The sequence below is a fragment of the Acinonyx jubatus genome, chromosome E4, assembly GCF_027475565.1.
Source record: "Acinonyx jubatus isolate Ajub_Pintada_27869175 chromosome E4, VMU_Ajub_asm_v1.0, whole genome shotgun sequence".
In the NCBI taxonomy this organism is placed as follows: domain Eukaryota; kingdom Metazoa; phylum Chordata; class Mammalia; order Carnivora; family Felidae; genus Acinonyx; species Acinonyx jubatus.
Genome location: NC_069395.1, coordinates 24,612,568 through 24,630,709, shown reverse-complemented (window position 1 = coordinate 24,630,709; position 18,142 = coordinate 24,612,568). Strand labels below are relative to the sequence as shown.

The window sequence follows — 18,142 nt, the reverse complement described above, 5'->3', positions numbered from 1 at the left end:
CATTTAGTGTTATGCAGGAAAGGCTGGATAAATACTTAATTCCCAATAATTTTTTTTTCTGAATATCATTACAAAGTCATAGATTTATTATGTATTTGATGTGGTTCAACCCATTGCAGTCATTATTTATTAGCCGTTTTGGACGCTCAATTTCTCTCCTCTTAGGTCAGTAGGCATCCCTTCAAGCTGACTCCCATGTTTTTTTGACATGATGCTATTTAACTTTGATAACTTTCTTGCTTTCTGGCCCAACAGAATGTTCCAGGCTCTATATTCTGCAGCAGATATGGAAACAGCCGTTTCTTTGGTTGTCTTGATTCTTTTTAGTAGATAATGCAGTCTAGGCTCTAAGATAAAATTACTTTTGTCAACCACCCCACCCCCCCTTCCGCCACCGGCCACAGCCCGCCCTTTTGCCCAGGCCTACAGCCTTCTCCTGCTCCTAGTCAGTGTGAAACTCTTGCTGGGAATTAATAGATCAACCATCAACCACTGTGGAGTTCTGCCTCACTCTGGTAAAGATTCTGAGGATCTTGTGCCCTACCCCTTGTTTTGACATGTTTACTTCAATTCCCCCTGAATTTTGCTAGCCCTGTGTATGCTGTGTCTTAGACTGCCAAGCTCTCCTTGCTGGGGCCAGATCCCCTGACTAGAATAGTAGCCTCGGCCCATGCCTAATACCCTGTATGCAAGGTTCTGTCTGGGCTCAGCCTAACTTCTTGCCCTTTGGGCCCTGTGTTCCACCAGTTCCTAACGTTCCATTTATCTGAAACTTTCCTTCTCCTCATCGAAATTTTATCTGGTCTTTAAAGATACACGCTGAAGAATGAGCCCAGGAGTTTCTGTTTCAGGTTGAGAACCTATAGGTCTGTCTCATCAGGTTAGTACCAACCCGGCTAGGATTGGGCAGGGTAGGGTGGGAGGGGGTTATTGTGCTGTTGTCACAGCACGTAGCTGGCTGGCTTAGTCTCAGCCTTTTCTTGCCTCTTGTAGTCCATGGGTTTCAGCATCTTCAGAGCGGTGTTTCATAGGTCACCCTCTTGATTTCCTGCCAGGGGGTAGGGTACTCTGGCTCTGTACCATTGACAGAGGGCTTTAAGGATAGGTCATGGGCTGCCATTTCATTGAATGGAACAACATGAGAAGATGGCCTTGTGAACAGACTTGGCAGCAGGGCTCATCTGAATGGTTGGCTCTTGGCTTCCACATTGGCACATCCTTGACCAGAATTTTGAATGGTCCCAAATGTGACAAATTGCTGGTACTTCAGAGGCAAGTCAGTTAGTCACCCTCAAGGTCAACTGTGTAACTGTCTTGTGTGTAGTTTTGTGGATCCCTGGAGGTTTTGTGTATAAGGTTTAATCATTTAATTATTTTAGTTTAGCCTGCTTGGCTTCTTTACATGGAGATTATAAACGTGGAAGAGAAGTAGAACCAGGGGCCTGGTTCCTTCCATTCCCTACTTGGGTTTTGTGATTGGATCTATCTGTAGGTGAGTCGTGAAGAGTTAGGATCAGAGTGAAGTCATCCCAGATCTGGCTTTGCTCTGTGCTTCCTCCAGTCCGTCTGCCAGATTTACTTTGGATGCAGAGTGATCACTCAGGGCCGCACTAACTTGCACTTCATTATATCAAATGGTGGACCCAGTAATTTATAGCCTATCATTTTTGGAGTCTGGAGATAGCCTAGCATAAGCTCTGCTGAAACAGATTCTATTAGATTAGAAGAGAACCTAGCCAGCTGCATCCAAGATGCTAAGTAAGGAGGCCATGCAGAGGGAACGGGATGACCCTCAAGCTCAATCCACTACCTGAGAAAGAGAGTAATAACATTCTGGGTTGGCCTCTTTTCATTTCCCTTTGATTTTGAGTAATAAATTCGCTCCCTGTGTCCCAGCTGAATGATTTGGGAGTCTGCATTCCCTAGAAAGACTCTATTCTTACACCCATCAGACTGAATTAGGTGCAAACTCCTTGGCCTTAATGAATGTTGAAGGATTTCAAAGGACTAATGGAAATTCTTCTAGAAGTAACAACTTCCATTCTATTGGTAAGGCAGTTCTGCAGAAATTCCCTGAATGCCTTGGGTTATTTTAGACAGCAAAACAGCTAGCACAGAGTATTTTTTTGCTAATAGATGACAGAGACAATGTGGACATTTGGAATTCATGGAGAATCCCTAAGTTGCATCTTAGCCCGAGTTATGTCTTTTTTCCTAACCACTCACCAGAGCTGCTCACAGAAAAGGGCATCGAGAGATTTGCTTGACTTCCCTCCCTCCCACTTCCCACTTCTTTTAGAGAGTGGTGAGTGGCTGCTTGCTTGGGTAGAATTGGGGCAAAATCTAAAGCCAGATTCAGAATTATAAGCATAGCCCCTGCTCAGGTTGCTTACAAAGAAAAGAAAGAAAAGCCAGATTTTGCTTCATTGGCTTTAAATTTGGTATTTATCGAGTTATCAATTCTAATTTAGCATTGGGCTAGTTGCTGTACCTCTGTTGATTACTTTCATCCAACATTTATGGAGCACCTACAATGTTTCTGACGTTATGCGGGGCACCTGAGGTCGAAAGATGAACAAGACGTCCTTGCTGCCTAGAGCCCACAGTCTAATGGGAGAGCATCAGAAGGTGTGATAAGAGCTAGAGTAGCCTTGCCACATAATTTGCATTTGTACCCTAAAACCGGTGGGAAGCCATGGATTATTGTAAGCAAAGGGGGTGACATGGTCCAATTTGAATTTTAGAAAGATTGCTAGTGGCAGGGAGGACATCAGTGACTTAGAGGCAGTAGCAGGTCAGACAGGTTTAGTGAGCGCCTGCTTAGTGCCAGGTACAGTTCTAGGTGCTGGGAACTCAGGGGTGAACAAGTCAGGCAGTTTCTGCCCTCAGGGAGGTTACATTCTCGGGGTCATGTGAGGTTGGATAGACAGACAATATACATGCAACAAATGATGTTTTTCAGATGGTGACAAGTAGTCTCAAGAAAATAAGTAGAGCCATGGGGGTTAGAATGGGCACTGGGTGGGTGCTGACCTCTTGGGGTAGTTTTAGTGTGGGTCTTTGTGAGCAAATGCTGTTCATATGGAGGCAGCTCTGGGAAGATTTGGGGAAGAGTGGTCCCAACGGGAGAACAGCAAGCTCAGGGACCCTGAGATGGGGACATACTTGGCATAGCATTTGAGTGCCACAGAGGTCAGGGCGGCTGGAGGATAGAGGGCAAGTGGTATTGAGCTGAGGTTGGAGGGCCTGTGGGCCATGGAAGGAATTCGGATTAATTCCAAAAGAGTGAGAAGCACTGTAACTAATTAAATCAGGGGTTGGCAAACTATGGCCCATGGGTCAAATCTGGCCTGCTGCCTGTTTTTGTAAATAAAGCATATTGGAACACAATCACGCCCATTGGTTTACGTATTGCCTGTGGCTGTTTTTCCATTAGAAGAGCATAGTTAAGTGGTTGTGACAGAGAACATATGGCCCGGAAGCCTTAAATATTTACTTGCCGGCCCTTTACAGAAAAAGTTTGCTGACCTCTGAATTAAATGATCTATTTAATTTTCAAGAAGACACTCTGGGTGCTATACAGAGAAGGGTAGGAGACAAGAGTATATCTGAATAGTCCAGATAAGAACCAGATGCTCAACACCAGAAAGCTGGGATCACACCGTTTGTCTTCTGCTTAAAAGCACCTACCTATGATCTATACACATTAAATGTTGTTGAATGAATGATGAGACACTGAATAAGGCAGTGACAGTGAAAAGGAAGAGGAAGCCAGGCTTTGAGAGATACTAAGGAGGTAAAAAGCCAGCACACCTTATCATTGACTAGGTGGATAGAAGTAGGGGCAAGCGGGAGTGTTAGATTTCTGGTTTAGGTATTTTGATGCCTGGCAATGCCGTTAACCGAGACAGAGAAAGTGGAGCTAGAAGGAGCATATGTTGCCAGGTAGAAGGATCTTTGGACATGGGACCTCCAGGTAGAGATGTCTAAAGGGTAGTTGAAACAGGTCTGGAGCTCCGTGGCATGAGGCTGGACTGATGGGGACAAGAATTTTGAAGATCAGCAGGGATAGATCTCATAGGGCATTTATTTCCTATACAGGTTTGTATCTAGGCAGGAGGCAAAGCTAAACTAGCTGTCTGGGCAGTTTGCATCAGTTAGCTAGTTAGCTAGTTGTTTCTTTACTAGAGAATATTTATTCTGTGGAGACCAGTAGGCTCTGGGGAGGGCTTGCTTCACCCACTCTTCTGGATGCCATCCTCTTTCTCCCAGTGGGGTGACTGGGGCAGCTCTGGGAACTCTTCCTTACCAGACTCCCTGCTAACACTGGCCTTTGAAATCTGCAGCTGATTCACGCCTGCGTTTATCTACCTGAGGGTATGGATCTTAGTTGTCCTTGGATTTGTTGGCGCAAGAATTCTCTGATATGAGGGTCAGACACTTGCCTTAATGTTATTCAGTAGGTGCTCATCATCTTAACTCACAGAGCTAGATCAACTTCCGACGTGCCTGTCTTCTCTCTTCTTTGTTCTTGTCTGGAAAAGGGGGCCGCACAAATGATTTATAAAAAAGCACTTGTGTTGAAAGTGGCCTTAAGAGAGTTGTAATCCTAGACATGAATGTAAATCTTCCATTTTCACAAATGTCCTTTATGAAACCCCAAGAATAAAATCAAAATTGTAAAGGGAGAAGAGAAGGAGGGCTGCTTAGTGTAGTGTCACATTTCTGCTGTTTGCAGATTTTTAGAAGGCCAGGTTAGCCCAGTCTTACATATAATGTGCAGATTTTATACGCTCTTATGTTGATCAGTTTCTCCTTCCCCTAAAGAAACAGTCAAGTAATAGTCTTGATACTTTTCTGACCTAATGTGTTACTGTCCTGAGGTTGGGGACTTCTAGCAGGCTGAAGCAAGAAAAGTGAAGCCTGATCACTTGGTCCCCAAAGTGAAGGTAATAGATTCCCCCCAAGCTCCACCACCAAATGAAGTAGTTTGTAAAGATCAATTAAAAACCTGAGAAAATTATTGAGAAGTATTAACTGCCATCTCAGTCTGACCCACCCCATAGACCCTCTGCCCCTTATTATATGCCTCTCAATAGGTTCTTATATAACTGTCTAGAGTTTCTTTATGTAAATACAAGCAAATATGAATATATATTCTTATTCCTCCCACTACTCTTTTATCCAAAAGACTACACATTATAAGACCCATTCTGTAACTTGCTTTTTGTCCTTAACGGTAAATTCTGGAAATGGCTCCGTGTTGGCAAAGACGCGGCATCCTCCTTCTTTTATCAGAGCTACGTAGTATTCCATCATGTGGATGACTGCCCTTCTGGTTTATTGAACCAATCCCTTCAAATGGACACTTGAGTTGCTTCGAGTATTTGCTGTTAACAAGCAATACCTCGGTGAACAAAGGAAGCTTTTTAAGGGGTTATACAGCATTGCATATGCCACTTAAAGTGAAATTATTATTCTTCATTCTTAGAATGCTGGTTGGTTTTATTGGTTGATAAATTCCCAATTACCGGTATTCATGAGTGGAGCATTGAGGATGGGACCGACATCCCTTCATAACTCGAGAATCATTAGTATGACTGCCCCGTGGAGGCACACTGCTTCATCTCAAGTTTATTTTAATAATAAAACCTTTGGAAATCTTAATAATGAAATCTACTTAAGGCCCTTTGCTCAAGAAGTCTGAATCACTGATCACTGCAATTACTGCCATGGCAGCTGTAGAGCAATTTAACAGGATAATACTGAATAAGATAAATTACACTTCAGATTCTTAATGGATTGATGTGCAGAAGTATGCAAGGGAAGATGGGGGTGGGGAAGAGTGCCTTTCAAATTTCATCACATGGCTTTATAAAATAGGGAACTGGGCCATCGTAGCCATTACTACTTGGAATGAGTCATTCCACGCCAGCCTCTGGGCTCTGTTTATTATAGACGACAAATTGAGTTAATTCTCTTGTTTGTGTGCCTCTGTGGAGTGGGTGGAAATTCTAGGTGACTTGCTAATTGTCTTATTTAGAATACTCCCCTTTCTACTAGAGAAATACTATCGTTGGTGTGAAAACAGGGAGGCCGACCAGTTTTACAAATAGCTTCTGGCCAGGGGAGTAACAGTTTCTGCCAGGTGAGTGGTTAAAATAAGGCCGACTGGAAAAATGGCTGTGGGATGCTAAGTGTTCTGCTCTTATTTACAAGGCTAACATAGTCTGCCTGTGTGTTGGGCGTGGGGGAAGGGACAGATCAGTTAAGAAGTAAGTACAGTGCTTGCTTTGTATGCCCCTCGATTTGTGTTTAGGGGAGAATAGTAAGGATGTCTGTCACGTGGCGGGGGAGGGGCTTTCAAAGGGACCAAAGGAAGCCAATCCAGGGGACTTGGCTGCAGTTCCACCCATACGGACCTGGTCACATTGTGGGTGCCTTAACATCAACTGGGTATTGACCTTGTCCCTTTATTCTGAGTACAAAACACTTAACACCCATTATCTTGTTCATCCCCACCAAAGCCCTAGGAGACAAGAGCGGAAAAATGAAGTCTTTGCTTTCTTAATGTTTAACCAGCATTAACACACCTTAAAGTGCCACTGGATTTGGAGTAGTGTTGTGTTAATATGAAAGCAAACTAAATTGTCTTGAAAAGTAGAAAGTCCTTTTGGAAAAAAACAAAAACAAAAACAAATGAGCAGAGATAAGCTGAGATATGGAGACAGGAGACAGGTGCCAGCTGCAAGACGTCTTATGCCCGCAGAGGATGCTTCAGACAGTATGGTCAGAGAATTTTGTGTTCAAATCCTAGCTCTGCCCCTTGCCTAGTTACATGTAGCATCTGATTTATAATTATTTTAATCTGTGAAATGAAGAGAATGATATCTACTGTACATAGTTGAAAAAAATGATTAAATGAGGTAAGAGATACAAAGTAGGCTCTAATAAGTGGGAGCTGGTACTATTATTAGCAGAGGGTCCTCTAAAGGGGCTCATTTATAGATTTGGCGAGAAGGAAGGTGCTTTCTCTTGCAAGAGGAGACTGGTACTTCTGGCAGTAGATCAAGAGGGCTGCCTTTAAGATTGGGAAACATATTGACAGTTTGGAGGAAGGTGTTAGTTACCATGGCAACTTGGGAATTCATTTGGAGGGAGAGTCGTAACTGGAGGTTATCTCACTGTAAGAGACTGACAGTGGAGATAAAAAAAAAAAAAGGCCCGTCTAGTTGGAATGAAATCGCATTTATATCGGCAGGAAATACCAAGAGACACACTCTAGAGAAAGTTCTGTACGTGGGTCAGGCCTTCCACGGTGGTGGGGGATGTGTCTTAGTGGACCTAAATGCTGCTGCCAGTTAATTGCTTTTGTTCACATGTAGTGGGTAGAAAAAAATAAATGTGTAAATGGGATTTCAATGATTTTTTTTTGTCATCTGAAAACGTGACATCAAACTGTTATATATTTTCCTACAGTTGGTTATCAGTCCCTAAGAAGGTTTCAGTTCCAAAGATCACGACTACCCAAATGTACCTCAATCATTTAGTTTGTACCTAAGGTACGTGACATAATGAATACTGGTATTTCCTCTTGATTGGGCAATTAAGCCGTATTTTCTTTTTATAAAGGCTCTTTTAGTAATATCACTCGACGACTGATTTTGAAAAGCTTTCTGGCATGATATATGTAATGTCCATTTTTAGTTTGATCTGCTGTTACCTGTTACCTTCTAGTGCATCCTTGCCCAGACATGGAGGAATGGACCAAATGAAGCCCTTTATAACAGCATGATTCTAGATTTGCTATTTTCCATAGGCTTCCAATGCACATCATATCCACTTCCCTCCTTTCCTTTGAAGTTAGGTGTGGCTGTGTGAATCGCTGTGGCCAGCGAAATGCGGCCATACATGGCACCACGTGGCAGAAGCAATTGCCAGTACGAGACAACGCACTGTTCTCTTTTACTGCCTTGGTAATGTGAAAGTTTGTGACTAGGTAGAGCCTCTGTCAACCTGGGTCCTTAAACTACTATGATGGACGTATTCTCCCCTCTTAACTCCTATTGGATACATATAATAATCAAGAAATGAGCCTTTGTTGTGTTAAACCATTGAGATCTGGGGGATGTTTGTTATTACAGCAGAACCCAGCTCATCCTCAATATTTCACCAGGCATTTAACACGTATTTATTGAGTATTTACTGCCTGCTGGGCATTGTTAGGTTGGGACATAACAGTGAATGAGACAGATAAAACCTCTCTCCTTATAGAATGTAAAGATTCTCTGAGAGGAACAGACAATAAATAAACAAATGAATAAAGATAATTACAAATTGAGATAAATGCTCTGAAAGAAAATAAACAAGTTCATGTGATAGGCAAATCTCCAAAGAGCAAAGAGGTCATGAGAAGAAAATGGGAATCCCCTAGAACTCCTGATATGTCTTAAGGCTCTGGGTGCTTCCAGAGTAGTTTCGTTTGCCTTGGAAAAGAGATAGCACTAAAGGTAAGAGAGGAATGTGTTGTTTGACTTGACAGCATTGTGACAAAATGAAGTAGCTGGTATATTCCAAAATAAAATGACAGCCGAGAATGAGATTACTTTCCTTTTATCTTTGAAGACTCATTAGCGTCCCACTGGGTTTCCTGGAGATGTCATCTCACTCTTGTTTATGTGTTGCATTAAGTGTCTCCTGAGAGCACCCACTTTCAGTAGTCAGACTGTCCGGCCTGACATCTGGCTGCTCAGTGGACACTGGTCCAGTTCAGTAGTGTTGACCTGGCTCTTCACCTGGAGGGAAGCAGAACAGAAATGGATACAAAATCCTTTTTATCTTATCTAATATGATTTCAGAAGCAAACAGAACGGTGAAATATTTCCTTCCATTTTCCATAAGTGTCCCAGTGAGAGTCTTGGGACTGGCTGTACTTTTATGAAAGGAGTGCAGGGTTAGAGCTTAGGTTTGGTTGATGAGAGACATTGATTCCACTGCCAGCTCGCAACGATTTGCCTTGTGGGAGCATAAGAGGTCTGTTGGTACGAGAGTGGGCAATACCTATTCTGCTTTGATGGGAAGGAGTGAGAAAAGCGGTGCTTGGGAGCTGTAGTGGGGAAACGGGGAGCTTTATCTGCTTTTCTTGCCTCTCTTTTTTTGGGGCAAACCAGAGCAATGAGAAGGGGAGAAGGTCAGGGGAGGTGTCAGGTTTAAATGATAGTTAAGGAGAGAACTGACTCATCCAAAGACTGGACATTAGGACAGTGTGGATTGCTGAATTTTATGTCAAATTTGGAAAAATGCTTTTGCAGTCACCCTGAAAGGGAAGCCGGAGGCTTGTGTATGCTGAAGTTTGCCCTTCCTCAGTCCAACCAGTCTTAGGATCATCATCCTCAGAGGCAGATGAAGAATCTGTAAGCTGGAGCCCAGACATTTTTTTCCTGTCTTAAATATTTTAGTCATCTCATGTTGGCACATGCTCTGAAAATCCCATCTGGGTGAACCTTCAGGGAAGCAGGAAAATGGATAAAAGTAAGAATTATCCAGCATCGAAGATATATACATCCTTGCAAATATATGGGTATGTTGATGTAGTGTAAATTTTCGTGCCAGGACACATGCCAACAATTTAATGATGTGTATAGCAAAGTTCCTTGTTAGCCCCATTCAGAAACCCTAAAATGAGTTGCAACACTGAAAGTATTGAAGCTGAGGGCCAAAAACAACGATCATGTTACCTAGGGTCTCATGAATAATTCAGCTGAGTTTAATGCTTTTTCCATGGTGAAAATAAAGCTGAAATATTTGGCATAATGCAGGCGAATTATAACCTCTGGGGGAGGGGATGGTTGGTTATGAGGAATGTGAGGAAGGGTGGAGAAAAATAAGGAATCTTTTCATATTTCTTTTGACCAAATTTATGGAATCTCTCAACATTCCACCTCTAAAGAGGTAAATATATAAAAATTCAAGTTGGGCGTTTAAAGGTGTTTCCTTTGAATGCTCATTAATAGCTGAAGATTTTGTTTGGGCTTAGGAAACACTCAGAAAATTGCTCCGAAAGTCATAGAAGGGTGGTCAGAGAAATACCAAGAGAGAAGGAATGTCTGATATACTTGGTGATATGCAAGCCAAAGAGTGTTGGTCTATTTCAGGAAAATAACACTAAAAAATATAATAAAGTAATAGTCCTTGGATATGAAGAAAAAGAGCTTACAGATGTTCATGAAAGTGTGTGCAAATTGGATTAGTATAAACTGAATCATAATTTAATGAATCTTTTTAGGAAAACATTCTAACAAGACCTGCCCAAAGTTTAGAATTATTTTTCATAAAGTGAACATGTTTTCCTCTCTCCAACTTTAAATCTCCAAATTTTGTCTCCTGATTTTTAAATCTAGGTTTTAACTTAAATTGAGACTTTTGCTATCCAGGCGATAAAAGCGCTGGACATTCTGTATCTTCAGACTCTAGTTCTTGTCTCTTAAATAAGTACATGAATTCTCCTATTTCTTTCTACTCTTCTCCTAAAAATAATGAGAAGGCAAGTGAGTGAATAGAATCTAAGAATGTTCTAGCTGGAAGGAGATTAGAGGTTGTCTAGTGCAAGTCACCCAGTTGATACAGACTGAGGCCTGGACAGCTTATGTGACTTGTCCATAGTCTCCCACTACCACAGAGGTGACTTATTATGAATAGAGCAAAAGAAAACAAAGAAAAAAAATATTCTTATTTATTAAAAAAATCAGGTGGAAAAGGAAATAGACCTAGTTGACATGGTCCATTTCTTTCATCCTCCATGCTTTTAATTGCTTGAAATATGATGTGATGTCTGTAAGTTCAGTTGCCCTTTTGTGATATAAAGTACCGTGCTAATTCACCCAAGAAGAAGAGATGGGGCCCTGAACCCCTGATGAACCATCAAGGTGATTCATCAGCGGTGTACTTCCTGTCTCCAGGCTTCTTCATTGAAGTTTTTCTTCTGAATATCATGGACAGGATAATTCCACATAGAAAACCAATGAATAAGACACAATTTTAAACAGTCAGTTTTAAGTCATTGGAGAGCTAACAAAGCAAGAAGGCATTATGGAACCAAAATTCTAGAGAGCAAGGAAACTTAGAGTGACACTGAGGCCTCTTCTCCCCCAGGGGCATCTGCTGATTCTAGAAGAGGCAGCTGAGGTGGCTGAGAGGCTAGAAACCTAGTAGAGTTTTCAAACACTCATGGACTGAGGGATGAAAAAATTGTATTCAGGACCTGCCAAGAAAAGTGGGCACTAGTAAAAATCCTGAATTTTACATTGATAACTCTCCAGGGCTGACCTTTCGGATTAAGCATAACTAGAAATTGACTTGCCTTCCCGAGGATTGAGGCCCAGCTTCCTATCTTCTCATTCCTTGATTGGAGCAAGGATTTTGAATGGTTAGTCAGTTTCCCTAGCCACATCTCAGAAGCAAAAGAAAGTCTTGTTTGGAAAAAATAATATCATCCTATATCTTACATTATTATGTAATCTTTTCTTATAAAATGCTCAGTATGCAGTGAAAAATGACCAGACTCATGAGATGATATGACAATAAGATTTGAAACCAAGAGAAATAACAGACAATAGAAACAGATCCACAGACGATCCAGATCATGGAGCTATCAGACATGGATTAAAAAATAGCTTTTGCACAACAGGCTTACAAGTAAGAAAAATCCAAATGATAATTCTGGCAGAGATCTGAAACTTCAGAAAACGATATAATGACAATTATAAAATGAAAAATATATAATAAATGAATGTAAGAGGATATTGGATGGGTCTCGTGCAGCTGGAGGAAAAAAAAGAATTAGTAAACTAATAGCAGTAGAAGAAAATATCCAGAAGGAAGCACAGAGACCAAAATTATTTTTTTTAATTTGAAAAAGGATACTAGTGATATAAGGAATCCCACATAGAAAAAAATCTAACATACTTAGTAATCAGAGGTCCAGAAGGAGAGAATGGAGATATCAGTATAAAAGCAATATTTAAACACATAATGTTTCATTCTTTCCCCAAACTACAAAATATATCAAACTACAGATTCAGGAAGTACTTTGAACTGTGCAGAATAAATCAAGAAAACCACACCATAGGCACATCATATTGAAATTGACCAAGAAACAAAGACAAAAAGAAAATCTTAAAAAAAAAAAAAAAAGAAAAGAAATTCTTAAGAGCAACCAAAGAGAAAACAAAGATCTATTATTTTCAGTGGAGAATCCATAAGACCATAAGACAGCTGAATTTTCAGTTGGTGGGAGGGGGGCATGGAGAAAGGAAGCCAGACAAATGGATTATTCCTGAGCTAGTTTAAGACAGATTTAAGACAAAAGCAAAGGTAGGGATAAGAGCAGAAAAGTAATGTACGTAAATTGTCTATGTTCTGACAAATAGAAATAAACAAAAATGAGAGGAGAAGAGAGGAAGGCATATAGAAAAGAGAATAGAGTCAGATTGTCACAGAGTTGATGCACAGGTGTCAAAAGAGTCTTTGAAAGCTGACAAGACAAATAGTAGTAGACTAGGTAAGGAAAAAAGGGGGCTACAGATATTATAAAAGTATTAGTATCAAGATAACCTCTAGGACAAAAGTATATACTCTCAAATAGGGGGGAAAAAGCAAAAAGAAAAAACAAAGAACTATAGAATGAATATAGCGTACTAAAAACAGTAAAAATAATATAAAATCATGGGGTCGAGACTGAGTGTATCAGTGATATACAAATATAAATGAGCTGAAATTCACCTAAATAAAAGAAAAATATTTTCAGGCTTGCTCTCAAGCAGAAATACAACTCTGCTGCATATATGAGACATACCTTAAACCAAAAGGATTCACAAAAGTTAAAATTATCAGGATGACTGAAAAACACATCCAAAGAAGTTCTCAGTGATGTTATTTGTAAGTCTCAAACAACTACCAAAATGCCCATTAGAAGAAGAATGGGTAATACAGACTGTGGTATAGTCATATGGTGGACCACTACTGTAGATATTTCTAAGAATATATGAATTAAAGGTACATATAACAACACGCATGAATCTCATGATCACAATTTTGAGCAAAAGAGGCACAGAACAAGAGTACATAGTATATGATGTCATCTGAACGGTTTGTTTTTTTTTTTAAAGATACGTTTCATCTTTATTGAGGTATAAATGGCATATAAAACTGCAAGATATCAAATCATGGTGATTTGATATATGTATACATTGTGAAAGCTTTCCCCCTCATCTAGTGGAATTAACACACTCATCACCTCACATAATGTATCTTTTTGTGGGGAGAGGGTGAGAACATTTAAGTCCTGTTTTCTCAGTGAATTTTAGTTATACAATACAGTGCTATATATGATTACTGTGACCATAGATTCCTTCTGCTTGTTTTTAAAGTTGGTATTATGATTCCATCTGTATGAAGTTCATAAACAGGCAGGCAGAAGGAATCTATGGTGATAGTAGTCAGGATTGTGGTCCCCTTGAGGGAGGGTGATGGGAAAGGGGCCACGAAGGGGCTTCTCGCACAACAGAGCACTGTTTCTTGAGCTAGGTGACAGTTGCAGCATGGTTTTATCTGCTTTGTTGAAAAAATTTTAAGATGGATACATTACCGAGTTCTGTCTTTGTGTATATACATGTTACATTTTAACAAAAGGCTTACATTTAAAAATAAATGTTCACAAGAATAAAAACAAAGCATAGGGTAAAGGCCCTATGCAATATTGTATTTAGAGTCACTGGAGAAAGTGATTTTAAATTCCAATTTATATCAGTACTGTCTCCAGGCTCTTAAAGGCCATTTCCTTTTCCTTATGATACCTCAGGGTTGCTCCCTCAATTTGTTTTTGCCACGACCACATTAAAAATAGAGTTCAAAAAAACAGGATAGAGAACTCAGAAGTCGATCCTAAATTCACACAGGAATTTAGCATCGAGTAAGAGCATGTTATTTCAAATTGGTGGGATAGGAGAGAAGAATGGATTTTTTAATAACTAGTTTTGAGACAACTGGGTAGCCATTTGGAAAAATTTAAATTGGATCCTTATCTTCCTCTGTAAGTCAGAGTAAATTTTAGATGGGTTAAACTATACATGTAAAAAATGAAACCATAAAAATAGTAAAAGAAAATATGGGAGAATATTTTTTTATAAGACCAATGCTGTAACTCCTGAGTTTTGGAGCCACCCCATGTGAATATAATCTAAACATGACAGAAAATTCAGAAGCTATGTGAGTAAAGATCGACACATTCTTGGGCACCTGCGTTGCTCAGTCAGTTAAGTGACCGACTTCAGCTCAGGTCACGATCTCACGGGTTCGTGGGTTCGAGCCCCACGTGGGGCTCTGTGCTGACAGCTCAGAGCCTGGAGCCTGCTTCAGATTCTGTGTCACCCTCTCTCTCTGCCCCTCCCCCACTCGTGCTGTGTCTGTCTCTCAGAAATAAATGTTAAAATTTTTTTAAAAAAAGATTGATACATCCTGAATGTTCTGCCTGATTAAAAAATATAAAGTGAAAAGATGAACTGGGAAATGTATTTGTAGCATATGATAGAGTGCTCATTTCTTTTATAAAGTGCTCACACAGTCAATAAAAAGTAAAAAAAAAAAAAAAATCAGTAACCCAAAAGAAACTATGAACAAAGCACATAAACTAAACAAATAAAATACCACAGACTTATTGCAACATACAAGCATACCAATGTAGGAAAAGATGCCTGGATCTCACTCACCAGAGAAAAAGGCAAATTCAGTCACAACTATAGCACTTATAGTTTCACATATTACATAAGAAGCACTTGCTAATATATTAGCAATATATTAGCAACATATATGCTGTTCTCACAGTACAGGGCAGCAGGAAGCAGTCTTATTCATTGTAGGTTGGGCAACATCTGAAAGGAATTTGAAATGTATATACCCTTTGACCTAGCAGTTCCCTTCCAGGACTTTATTCTATAGAAATACTTGTGTGTGCATTCAAAACAGCATTGTTTATGGTAGCAAAAAATTGGGAACAATGGCAGGGACCATGAAAAGGGGACTGGTTGGATAAATCAAAGCACAGCCATCCAGTGGAATGCTGTACAGCCAGTGGAAGAAGGTGCCGACGGATGTGTACTAATGTGAAAAGTTCTCCATGATACACTGTTAGATGAAAAGAAACATGGTAGAGAGACACATTTAAAAGAAATTGTTTTATAAACGTTTATTTATTTTTGAGAGAGAAACAGAGCACGAGCCAGGGAGAAGCAGAAAGGAGACACAGTTCTAAGCAGGCTCGAGGCTCTGAGCTGTCAGTATAGAGCCCGACTCGAGGCTCAAACTCACGAACTGCAAGATCATGACCTGAGCCGAAGTCAGATGCTCAACAACTTAGCCACCCAGGCACCCCTAGAGAGCCACATTTTAAAGAGGGGGGAGGATGCATATACATGCTGCTTGTTTACAGACAGCAGATTTCTGGACAGATGTATGAGAAAATTAGTACCAGTGTTTCCTCAGAGGTACAGAACTTTGAGGCAAGGTCTGGGATAGGAGAGAAACTTCTCATTGTTTACTCTTTAAAAGTGGCCTGTGTGTGTCCCTGTCCCTCTCGCCACCCAGTGCCTGTTATACCCATTTTGGAAAACATAAGACAAAACCACTTCTGTCCAGAGTGATTCTTAGCAGAGATGCATTGCCATTTGGGGTGTGTCGTATCCTTGTCCCTTTGGACTAAATGCCAGTAGCACTTCCCCGATCATTGTGCGACCCCAAAATGCCCTGTCAGTTTCTCAACTCCCCCAGGCTATGGGGTGGGGCTGGGGGTGGTGCTGTTTAAGAACCTGCCCCTCTTCAGGGTTTCTCAGTTCCCAGGTTCTGTTGGCCTCGCAGGGCCTTCACATGGGCAGCTGTGGACCTTCACCTGGCCGAGAACCTAGTTAATGTCCTTTCCCTGACTCAGCGTTTTCAGCCAGTAACTGTGGAGCTGACTGACCTGGGCCGTGACCGGTTAGGGAGCTCTAACTATCCAGAACTGCACCTTTCCTGGGGAGAGGTGTAGCGCTCAGGTTTGATAATGGTGGGCAAGAGTTTAGGAAGCAGGATTTGGGCCCCCTTCTTCTGGAGGGTTGGCTGCATCCTAAAAGGACTGGGTGTGCTATTCTTCCGCGGTGTGTGCTTTTTAGCTTTGTTGTAACAGTAACAACAAAAATCCTCCTGCACTGTTCTGTGCCAGCAGAGTTTCCTGAGCTGGAAGGAGCAGATGTTTCAGTTGGAAACTGGCATCTGTCTCGCCCGACGCTGTGCTGTGCACTGCCTCCCAAGCTGAGGCCCGTGTAGCACTGAATGAGCATTGCTTCTCTCACGAGACTCGTGGTGAAGAACCTACCAGACCCTGATCTTGCTGGAGTCCGTCAGGAGGGCAGACATGGAGGGCGAGCCGTGATCTCCCTGGACCGGGGGTGGGGGGGGGGTGGGGTGGGGAACGGTGCTCCTGCCTTGTCTGTTTCTCGCAGTGGCCGAGAGATGACTCTGGTCCTCCTGAAACAGCAGGCAAGCTTCTGAGACACCAGAGAAACCCTAAGCCTTTAGGATCCTGTTGTCTCTCAGGGTCTTACAGCCCTGACACAGCCAGAACAAACCCAGAAATAGGGATTCTTTATTTTGAGTAGTTTCTGGTGCAGTGCATTGAGCGGGTGCCTTCTGTTACAATTTTTTTTTTTCCCCTAAGTGGCACACTAAATCAGGAAATTCCCACCTTTCCCCAACCTCCTAGATTTTCTCCTTTTTTTTAAACCTGGGTTGTCTTTCATTCTTTTTCTTTTAGCTTCCCTTCCCCTGCCTCCCCTCATGACCACCACCACCCCTCACTCCTGCTTCATGGGTGGGGTGCCCCCAAAGCACTTCCTCCCAGCATTTGGGATAGTGCTTACTTATGCTGACTTTTAAAAACATTTTAAGTAACATGTATTGCTTTTTTCTAATTAAAAAAACAACATGTTTATCATAAAACAATTTGGAAAATATAGGAAAGCAAAATGAAGAAAATAATAATTATCAAGAGATTCATTACTCCCCACCCCTTTTTTTTTGATTTGGGAGAGAGAGGGAGAACATGCACGGGGGGAGCGGAGCAGAGCGGGGGACAGAGAGAGAATCCCAAGCAGGCTCCATGCTCATTGCAGGGCTTGACATGGAGCTCGATCCCACGACCCTGTAATCATGACCCGAGCTGAATTTGAGTTGGTACTCAACTGACTGAGCCATTCAGGCGCCCCAATACCCCCCCCCTTTTTTTTTTTGAAAGCATCATTTTCTCTCTCTCTTTGCAGCCACAAACTCCTTCACTCCACTTTTTACATCTTTGAAAATTTGGGAATTGGCACACAGATGGTTGGAGGTCTCTGGTGCTCTGTGTTACAAGAGTACTGAAGTATCAGGGTGCCTGGGTGACTCCGTCGGTTAAACGACCAATTCTTTGTTTTGGCTCAGGTCATGGTCTCACGGTTCATGAGTTCAAGCCCCGTGTCTGGCTCTGTGCTGACAGTGCGGAGCCTGCTTGGAATTCTCTCTCTCCCTCTGTCTCTGCACCTTTCCCATTCTCTCTCTCTTTCTCAAAATAAATAAACTAAAAAAAAAAAAAAAAAGAGTACCGAAGTATCACAGGCAGCCCTTGGCTTTGCTTTGAAGCCTTGAAGAATGGGAGGGGCTTTGCAGCTCTGGAGGACATTTGGCTCCAGTCCCCTTCCGAGGAGAGTGGTTTCTGGGAGGGAGGAACGAGCAGAAGTAGTGGCATGTACTGGATGGTGCAAGAATTTTCCTCCCTCATACCTGGTCAGCTTTTGCTCTTGGACAGAGGAAGACGATGTCTAGGGATTTGTGTTTTCCACTAGCATTCAGAACTCTGTCACCCTGGCCCTTCCTCTGTGTCCTTGCATTTTTAGGGCAGAACCTCTTTGTTGTGAAATCCTGATTATTCAAGATGTTGAGTTTTTCAGAGAAGAATTGGGATCCAGTTCAGTGCTGGAAGCTCTGAACTATTGCTCTTGGCTAATTCCTGGCAGATTCTGACCGTAGGAATAAGTGGCAGAGAGGTCTGATGTCACTTCAGACTGGCACAGGCCTT

The 18,142-nt window shown here is 41.6% G+C and overlaps 1 protein-coding gene across 10 annotated transcripts in view; it reads left to right on the top strand.

Moving 5' to 3' along the window:
* The window catches only part of SRGAP2 (SLIT-ROBO Rho GTPase activating protein 2), a 232,785-nt gene that overhangs the window by 45,935 nt on the left and 168,708 nt on the right, over positions 1-18,142 (top strand). The gene's annotated exons all lie outside the window — the stretch shown is intronic.